The sequence below is a fragment of the Elephantulus edwardii genome, unplaced genomic scaffold (assembly GCF_000299155.1).
Source record: "Elephantulus edwardii isolate Elephantulus edwardi_28Jun2011 unplaced genomic scaffold, EleEdw1.0 scaffold00055, whole genome shotgun sequence".
NCBI lineage: Eukaryota > Metazoa > Chordata > Mammalia > Macroscelidea > Macroscelididae > Elephantulus > Elephantulus edwardii.
In genome coordinates, this window is record NW_006399805.1 from 16,761,586 (window position 1) to 16,771,307 (window position 9,722).

General features: G+C 39.5%; 1 pseudogene; it reads right to left on the bottom strand.

Moving 5' to 3' along the window:
• Positions 1-7,532, bottom strand: part of LOC102854120 — an 11,617-nt pseudogene extending 4,085 nt beyond the window's left edge.
• Positions 7,533-9,722: the final 2,190 nt, after the last annotated feature.

Here is a 9,722-nt window from a genome sequence, read left to right on the forward strand (position 1 = left end):
ACAGGGACAAATACTACATAGTGCCACTGTTGTAAAACAGGACTGACCTTGGAGTTGGGGGGAGACTGAGGAAGATGGGTTCAGTAAGGTACACTGCATTGAAACAAATCAGGGAGAGAACTGTTTAAAAGGGATATGTGATGTTATTGTCATGACAGGAGTCCAGAACGACGGCTGCATAGTGGAGTGGACCTGGGGGGAGGGATTGTAAAACAATGAAACAATTTTACTTTTCAAAGAGAAGAGTGTACTGGCAGGGAGGGGTGGGCAGGGAGAAAAGTGCAACAATGAATGATGGAAATCCAAAGTCTCTGTAAATTTTAATTAAAATTAGTAATACTAAAAAAGAAAAAAAAAAGGATTGTGTCATCTGCTTAGTAAAGGTAATTGAAGAGTCTTTCTCTGATCCTGACATCACATTCAGGGTAAATAAACATATATTTATTCTCAAATATTTTATCAGTTGAATATTCTCTGTTGTGACTTGACTGTATGGGCACCTGGATACCTTGACTGATTCTCTTGATGGAAACAACAAAAGTCCTGAGGGGAACAATAAACCCTCACGAGTATAATAAATTTGTAAAGAAGACTTGAGCTTGAAATCATAGAAAAAAATTAGACCTACGAATATTTCAGATACTAGAATTATCAGATACAAAATATGAAAAAAGTATTTTTTAGTATATTTAAAGATTAAAAGAAAACATAGGATGTCGCATGTAAAGACTTGAAGACAGTAAAAGTTATAGAACAGACTTAAATCAAGAAAATACATGGCTTGGGGAAATTTTAAGTAAAATGAAAAAGTCAGTGGTTCAAATCCACCAGGTGCTCTGCTGGAGAAGGAGGGACAATCTCCTCCTGTACCTGTCAGATCCAATTTGATGGTACACACACACACAAAGGAAGAAAATGTCAGTGGAAAGTTTGGGATTCAAAATTCTATAGATATAAGTAGTTGACCTGGAGTGGAAGTGGAAGAAATTGTCTAGAATGCTGTACAGATTTTATTTATTTTTTTAAAGATGTAAAACATGAAAAGTTAGAGACAGGACTAGAAGGTTTAGCACTTTCCTGATTGACATTGGTGCATTCACATATACATATGTGCAGAGTCTGCTCTGGAAACCGTTGATGAGGAAGTGATGGCTGGGAATGTGGTAAGACTAGTAAAAAATATCAGAAACTGGAACCCTTATTCACTGTTGGTGGGAGCGTAAAATGGTGCAACCACTATAGAAGGCGGTATGGCACTTTCTCAAAAAGTTGTAAATAGAAATACCATTTGACCCAGCAATTCCACTACTTGGAATATTCCCCAAAGAAACCATAACTGGCACCCAAACAGATATATACATACCCATGTTTATTGTGGCTTTGTTCACAATAGCAAAGAGTTGGAAACAACCTAAGTGCCCATCAACTAACGAATGGTTAGAGAAGCTGTGGTATATTCGCACAATGGACATGGACTACTGTGCTGCATTGAAAAACAAAGAACTCATGAAATACTCAAAATGGATGATCCTGGAGGATGTTAGGCTGAGTGAAATCTCTCAGTCACTAAAGGACAAATACTGCTTAGAGCCACTCTTGTAAAACGGGACTGACATCGGAGTTGAGGGGAGACCGAGAAATATGGGATAAATTATGTATACTGCATTGAAACTGATGAGAGAGAGAATTGTTTAAGAGGCATATATGATTAGGTATTGTCATGAGTCTAGAACAAAGGCTGCATAGTGGAGTGGACTTGGGGGAAGGGATTGTATAACAATGAAAGAAATTTTCTTTTACTTTTCAAAGAGAAGAGTGTACTGGCAGGGAGGGGTAGGCATGGGGAAAAGTGCAACAGTGAATGAATGGAAATCCAAAATCTGTAAATTAATTTTCATTAAAATTAATAATAAAAAAATGGTGATAGGTAAAAATGGTAAATCACAACAAATAGTGACTGAACAAAACAGTAATAAAAGTTTAGATTTTGAAAATGCATCCATAATTTTTAGGCTATTGCTAGTAATAAAAGTTTAGATTTTAAAAATACACATCCTGTAATTTCTAGGATAATTGCTAAAAAACTAAAAGCTGTATAATTTCCAAATTAGGTGGAGTAATCAAATAAGAAACAGGTAATTTTATAAAAGCTAAAAGAAAGATTAGCTAAGTAGAATAAAATAAAAATAGAACTACAATAAATTAAGTGAACTGCTTGTTCTACTTACAAGGCAAATATTGTCAGAATTGGGGAGGAAACTAAAATCTAAAAGATTAGCTATTAAAAGTTTATGGAGCATGATGCAGCCACTGTGGAAGGCAGTATGGCGCTTTCTCAGGAAGTTGCAGCTAGAGATACCATTTGACCCAGCAATTCCACTACTGGGAATATACCCCAAAGAGACCACAACTGACATCCAAGCAGACATATGCACACCCATGTTTATTGTGGCTTTGTTCACAATAGCAAGGAGTTGGAAACAACCTAAGTGCCTATCAACAAATGAATGGATAGATCTGTGGTATATTCACACAATGGAATACTATACTGCATTGAAACAGATGGGGGAGAAAACTGTTTTAAAGGGATATGTTATTATTTTTGCCATGACAGGAGTCCAGAACGAAGGCTGCATAGTGGAGTGGACCTGGGGGGAGGGATTGTAAAGAAATGAAAAAATTTTTCTTTTACTTTTCCAAGAGGGTAATGTACTAGGGGGGAGGGTTGGAAGGGGAGAAAAGTGCAATAGTGAATGAATGGAAATCCAAAGTCTAAATTTTCATTGTAATTAATAATAAATTAAATTCTGAAGCAGTATATAGGCAGATACTAATTATACCATGGCATATCTGTGCTAATAATAGTAGAGATACAGGCCTATTACTATACCTATTGAAGAAAAGACTCAATTTACCGAACAGATAAAACATTTCTAAACATGAATATGGCTTTTTTTACTTTCCTGACTGCTAATGTCTTTTAGTGACCATTTGCATTTCCATTTTCGTAAATTATTTATAGTCTTCAGTTGTAATTTTGGATTAAGCTGTCAGGAATTGAGTACTGAAAAGCAATATTGTTAGTCTAGGGACTTAAGGTGTGCATGATCCAGGCATGATGTTCACAATTACTTGCTATGCATCAGGGCGCTAGACAGTAACTAAAGAAGAATTGATGCCTTTGAGTTGTGGTGCTGGAGAAGAGTCTTGAACATACCATAGACTGCTAAGAAAACAAATAGGTTTATCTTTCAGATGGTGAAATCAAGTTTCTCCTTGGAGGCTAGGATTTTGAAGCTTCATGTCACATATTTTGGGCATGTGACCAGGAGGGACCAGTCCTTGGAGAAGGACATCATTCTCAGAAGTGTGGATGGACAGCGCAGGAGAGGAAGACCACAGATGAGATGGATTGATACTTTGCTTGGGTGAGGAGGGTTGGTGTGTTGAAATTAGTGAGACTGGCTCAGGACAGGAAAGGGTTCAGAGCTACTGTACATATAGGGTCACTACAGGTTGCAGGCAACTCGAAGCACATAACAGTTCTATACCTGTTTACAAAGGGGTTTTGTTTTTGCTTTTCCCCAGTTAATTTACACTTTAGTGTATTTTGTGGTAGTTATTTAACATTAAACATATTCACAGGTGACTCAATGTCACATAACAACAATAACATACTATGACAGGTTTGGAAGCAGGAGTGGCATCCATTTCCTAAATAACATGCCTCTGGAAACCATGAACTTTGATAAATGTCGATAGTTGTAGAGAGGCTTCAGGCCACTTGGTCATAGGGTCGTTATGAGTCGTGTCCCACTCGAAGACAATCAACAACAACAACTTCTACCTTGAAATTATACATTCATTCTAAGATTATTTTTTATGTTTAAAAATTTTATCTCATGGAAATGAAAATAAAAATGACCCTGATGTGGAGAAATTGACAGTGTAGAAGATCTTAACACAGACAGGACTGTGGGTGCCTCACAAACATTCGTCTCAGTCCTTTATTAAAAATCACTCATATTTTCTTCAGACCACTGACTCCAGAAATTAACACAGGCCCTAAATATTAAATGCAATCTGTTGTTTTTTTCTTTTCAGATTAATTTTAGTGAAAGTTTACAGAGACTTTGGATTTTCATTCGTTCATTGTTGTACTTTTCTACCTGCCCACCCCTTCCCCCCAAATTGCTCTACTCTTTGAAAAGTAAAAGAAAAATTCTTTCATTGTTATACAATCCCTCCCCAGAAGTCCACTTCACTATGCAGCCCTCGTTGTGGACTCATGTCATGACAATAATACCTAATTATATATACCTTTTAAACAGTTCTCTTCCTCGTCTGTTTCAGTGCAGTATACATAATTTATCCCATATTTCTCAGTCTCCCCTCAACCCCAATGTCAGTCCCATTTTACAACAGTGGCTCTAAGCAGTATTTGTCCCTCTGTGACTGAGATAACCTCACTCAGCATAATGTCCTCCAGAGTCACCCATTTTGTATAATATTTCATGAGTTCCTTGTTGAATACTATCTGTATTAAAAGCTATTTATTTCAAACCAGTAAGTTTCCAAAAACCTAGTGTCATGGTGTTCACAACAATGTACTCAGCCTCTCCTGTACTATGTCTACTCAAATATGTTTCTCTAGCAACTTTTCCATATGTCCATACTACTTTCAACCCACAGTAATTCTCTCAGAACCAGTAACTTGTTGGGTGCTGTTGTACTGTTGGCCGAGATGATCGCCTCCTGCTTCTCCGTGAACACTTGAAGTCAGGTTAGAAATTCTGGTTTTATAATTATTTGAGCATGCGATAAAACCCTTCACAAATTCCACATGCTTCTTAGCCATTCTAAGAGGTGTAGTTCCCAGTGGCTAAGGAGCCAGCAGAGCTAATTTCTGCAACCAGCAGGCATCCCGGATGCAAAGGCAGGCTCACTGCTCTCAGGCGTTGCACCACTCCTGAGGCTGGAGCCATATGAGCATTTACCAGATCTTAGATCTGCCCAGGAATCCGGGTAAAGACGCCTCCGTCATCTGCCTTTATTTTTATTTTATTTTTTTAATAAGTAAAAATAGATTTATTAGAAAAGAGGCCCTTCATATGCTTTTTAACTGAGTTTCCAGTATCTATAATTTTCCATTCTCCAAATACTAAGAATTCATGACATTCTGCCAGAGTTGTCAGCACCTTCATTACATCCAGCTAAGATCATCTGTGTGTGTCTTGAGCATGCATACTAGGCTCGAAAGTGTCTGCTAGTTGCAACAGTCCTCTGACCTCTGAGACATCAGCAGACACAGATTGGTCTCCTCTTGCATAAGTTTGAGAAGCTTCGAGTCAGCTGTGTGAATCCTGGGAAGCTCTGCATGAGCGACAAAGCTGAGTTCTTTGGGTACTTTCTTTACAGAAGAGAGAGAACTATTAGGCTAGGCAGCCTCAAAAACATTCTTCTGAAAAGAACTCTTCACGCTGCTGATCTTCTCAACATCAGTTTTTTCTCTGCTGCTCAAGAATCTTCAGCCTTGTAAACAACATGCACACTACGTGGAGCCAGATCGTGTGTGCCTCCAGTATCACCTTGCCTCCCTGCTGTCTGTCCAGGAGCACTATGGCATTTTTGACCTTTAAGCTGTCCTTCTGAGGAACTTCAACTGTTTCCAGAACAATAGACCCGCTGATAATGACATTGTCAGTGATCAAATAGGTTTCTTCTGGATTAATGCTCCTTTCACAAGACATTTGGTATAATAATCTTGTTTCTTTCCTTCTAGTAAGTATTGAAATTTAGTTGTTTGAACAGATAACTGTAGCCATTGTTGGAAAAGCTATGTAAGGCACTCTACACAGTGTCAAAATTCATTTCAGCATTTTGGGCAGTTTGAAATAAAATCTCTACAACCCGACTCACAAGATGTGATTGTAAAACAGTGTCCTACAGGTTGATGTATCCTGGGGAGGAGAGTCTACTTTCCAGCTTGGAATTCCCAAACTTGAAAGCCTACACTGTACAGACTGCTTCCAGTAGTCCCAGTGACACTGGAGAACACCATCACCCTGGGCTCTCAGTCCACTACAAGTTCCAGCGTCTATTTATTTCCAAGTTAGATGTCTTTAGATACAGTTTACACATAATAAAATGAATTCTTTAGGCATGAAGTTCATTGAGTTTTGACAAATGTGTGATTATCACCATTACCAAGAAAGAGAATATTTTCATTATTTCGGAAAGTTGCCTTCTGCCTACTTGTAATCTGTCTCCGCGCCTAAGTAACAAATTATCTTGTCTATATTTTTGCCTTTTCTAGTATTTCCTCCAAGGGTAATAAAGTCAGTAGATTGTTGTGTCCGACTTATTTCACTTAAGAGTCCTGCTAGTGTAGTAGATGATGACTTGGGAATAGAAAAGCCGGAGGTTCCAGTCCATCAGCCACGGTGGGAGACAGGTGGACAGTCTCCTCCTGCAAAGAGTTACACTCTCAGAAACCATTGGGGGTTTGTATGAGTCAAATCCAGTTTGACGGTACTAGGTTCGGTTTTGGTGTGGAGCTTTAGAGTCATCTGTGCAGCCTGCGGTCTAGTGTACTCCTTGCTGAGCAGTGGTCACTTCAAAGCCGTTACTGGCACACTGGGTATATGCTCAGCTGCTAAGAGGGTCACACTCATCAGCCCACTTCTGTGAAGACGATGGCCTTGGAAACCCAGTGGAGCATTCTGTTTCCATAAAGGTGATGGCTTTGGAAACCTTGTGGGGTAGTTTTGCTGTGTCCTGTAGGGTTGCTGTCAATCCAGATCAATTCAGGACACAACAGATTTCATTGTGTGAATGGACCACATTTGGTTACCCATTCACTCATTGACGGACATTGGGATTGTTTGTCATACTACATAAAATAAAAGAAACTTACTTTTTGGGAGAGGCACAGGTTATTGCTCTGTTCAGATCCCATCCCTTTCTTCCTATCTAGAAAAAGTGCTGACAAACAAAAGGCCAAAGAACGGAAAGGGAATAAAAACACTAGTGACAGAGATCTAAAGTTAAAAGTAGAACAAATGGGAAGAAATATTTTAATCCAGTCATATATTTTGTTTCTCTTTTACTGTTTTTTAGAGAGACTGAAGCTTTTCACCTATGTGTGTGTGATAATGAGTATGCCGTGGCTTCTTGGTGGTCAGGTCTCCCCTTGTCTGCCTTAGGCTGTGCCGTTTTAAGTTCAGCACGATGGCAAAACTGACAGTCACTTTGAGCTTTTTATGCCTAACTTGCATTATCAGCAAACTCTCTGATTGCCTTGGTTGATCCTATTTCCATAGTTCGACTCAGTCGGTTACAAAACTTTGGTGAGAAAGGCCATGTAAAAGAAATGGGTTGCAACATTGACAGCTACCTGACTTTTCTAGTCTTGGTTCTTCCTTACTTGGGAGGAAAACCTACAAGTAACAGTCCTTCAGTAGGGCAGAATTTGTAGGGTGAGGTCTTTCAGTTACCTGTACGTTCAGGTCTGCCGCAGATATCCATGTCATCTTGTCAAGTTCTTCATAAATACTCTGGTTTGACCCTCTGGCCTATGATAAAGTTTAACTGAGAAAAGATTATTCCTTTGTTTTAAGCTGTATGAGGTATCAGAATAGGAAAGCCTCAGAGGGCCTTTGGTTTGGCCACTGTCCTTCCCACAGTGCCTATTCCAGAGTTCATTTCCTATTTAAGACTGTTTATAATGATAGGGGGTTTTTTTACAAATCCAGTTACCCCTTTTAATATTCAGCACTCAAAAAGAAATTGTAGCATTTTACCAACATTCAGTCTTCCCAAGACCTACCAGGAAAAATGGCCTAGTAGAAGAAACCATGCTGCAATCCCAAAGGCATGCAGTCCAAATCCACCAGCTGCTCCACAGGAAAGGATGAGCAGTCTCCTCCTGTGTGATGAACTGCCTCTGAAAACCCTCTGGAGGGTTGACTACGGGTCAGTTCCAACACGAATGGGACACAACATTGAGTGAGATGCTTGCTTGTTGCCCTCGTTTTGAGTATAAGCATACTTTTGAAAGCCTATAGGCCAGGAGCCACGTTCTGCCTTTCTCTTCCCACTATTTTACCTTACTGTAAATCCCTGTACCTATCTAACCAGTCAGAGCCCTGGGGGCATCAGTGAGTGCCTGCTCAGTGAAAAGTTGGCAGCTCGAATCATTACAAGTAAGGGTAGTCTGTAAAGAATTACAGCCTTGGAGAAATTTACTTAAGTCACCATGAGGCTCAACTAATTTGATGGCAGTAGGTTAGGTTTGGTTTTGTCAAGCCAGTACTCTTGACAAGCATGTTCCTTGATCTGGAAGATCTGTTCAGCTTTGAGCTTTAAGCATCTGCAGCCATAAGCAAACTTTCATCCAGATGAAACCGTCAAGTTGCAGCACTCTATGCCAGTTCTACACTCAATGCTCAAGGGGCTCTGGGGGCCAAGCGGCAAGAAGCAGCACTGCAATCCTGAAGGCACGTGGTTTGAGACCACCAGTTGCTATGCAGGAGAAAGATGAGCAGGCGGCTCCTGTGCCATTAACTGCCAGTGAAAACCCACTGGAAGGTCAGCTAAGTGTAGGTTGTGATTCAGTGGTACACAACAACATACCAGTTCAGTATCAAACATCTTTCACTTGACCAGGTTCTGGTCAGCTTATCCTTCCATGGGCTAGGCCATTAAGTAACACAGGCTTGTTGTTGTTGTTGCATCGAGTATTATTCATAGCCTATGAACGAAGGATCTGAACCCTGCCCTATTCTGTGCCATCATTCTCATCTCAGACATCCTTGAGTCCATTGCTGCAGATGCTGTATCACTCCATCTTGTTGAAGATCTTCCTCTCTCTTGCCAGCTCTCTACCGTTTGAAGCATGAGTCTTTTTCAAAGAATAGCCCCTCCTAAAAACATGGCCAAAGTATTTGAGATGAAACTTTGCCACCCTTGTCTGCAAGAAGCATTTAACTACCTTCTCCAAGACATACTTGCTTGTTCTTTTGGCAGTCATGGGATATTCAGTACTCCCAACACCACAACTCAAAGGCATCAATTCTTCTGTCATCTTTTTTCATTGTGCAGTTCTTAAATGCAAAGCAAGTGATTTAAAAGACTGTGGCCTGAATCAGGCACACCTTAGTTTTTAAAACAAAATCATTGCTCCTCAGTACTTTGAAGAGCTCCCTGACAGCAGATTTCCCCAATGTAGTAGGGCTTTTGATTTCTTGACTTATGGTACCAAGAGTGTTAATTGTGGATCCAGGTAAGATAAAATAATTGACAATTTTGTCTTTTCTCCATGTACCATCATGTTGCCTATCACTCCAGTGGTAATATTTTTTGTCTTCTTGATGTTGAGACGAAATCCCTATTGAAATCTGTAGTCATTGATTTTCTGCAGCAGGTGGTTCAATTCCTAACTTTTCAGCAGTAAGGTTGTGTCATCACATAACAGGGTGATGATGAATCTTCCTCTGATCTGATGTCACATTATCCTTTTATTGATATTTTTTTTACCTTTTTTTAAAAATATATACTTTTATTCTTGATGATCCCGGAAGTATTAAAAAAAGATGGAAGGAATATACTGAGTCACTGTATCTAAAGGAATTGGAAGACACAGAAGAATTTAATGAAACAACATATGAGCAAGAGCCTATGGTGATGAAAGAAGAAGTTCAGGCTGCTTTGAAGGACATGGC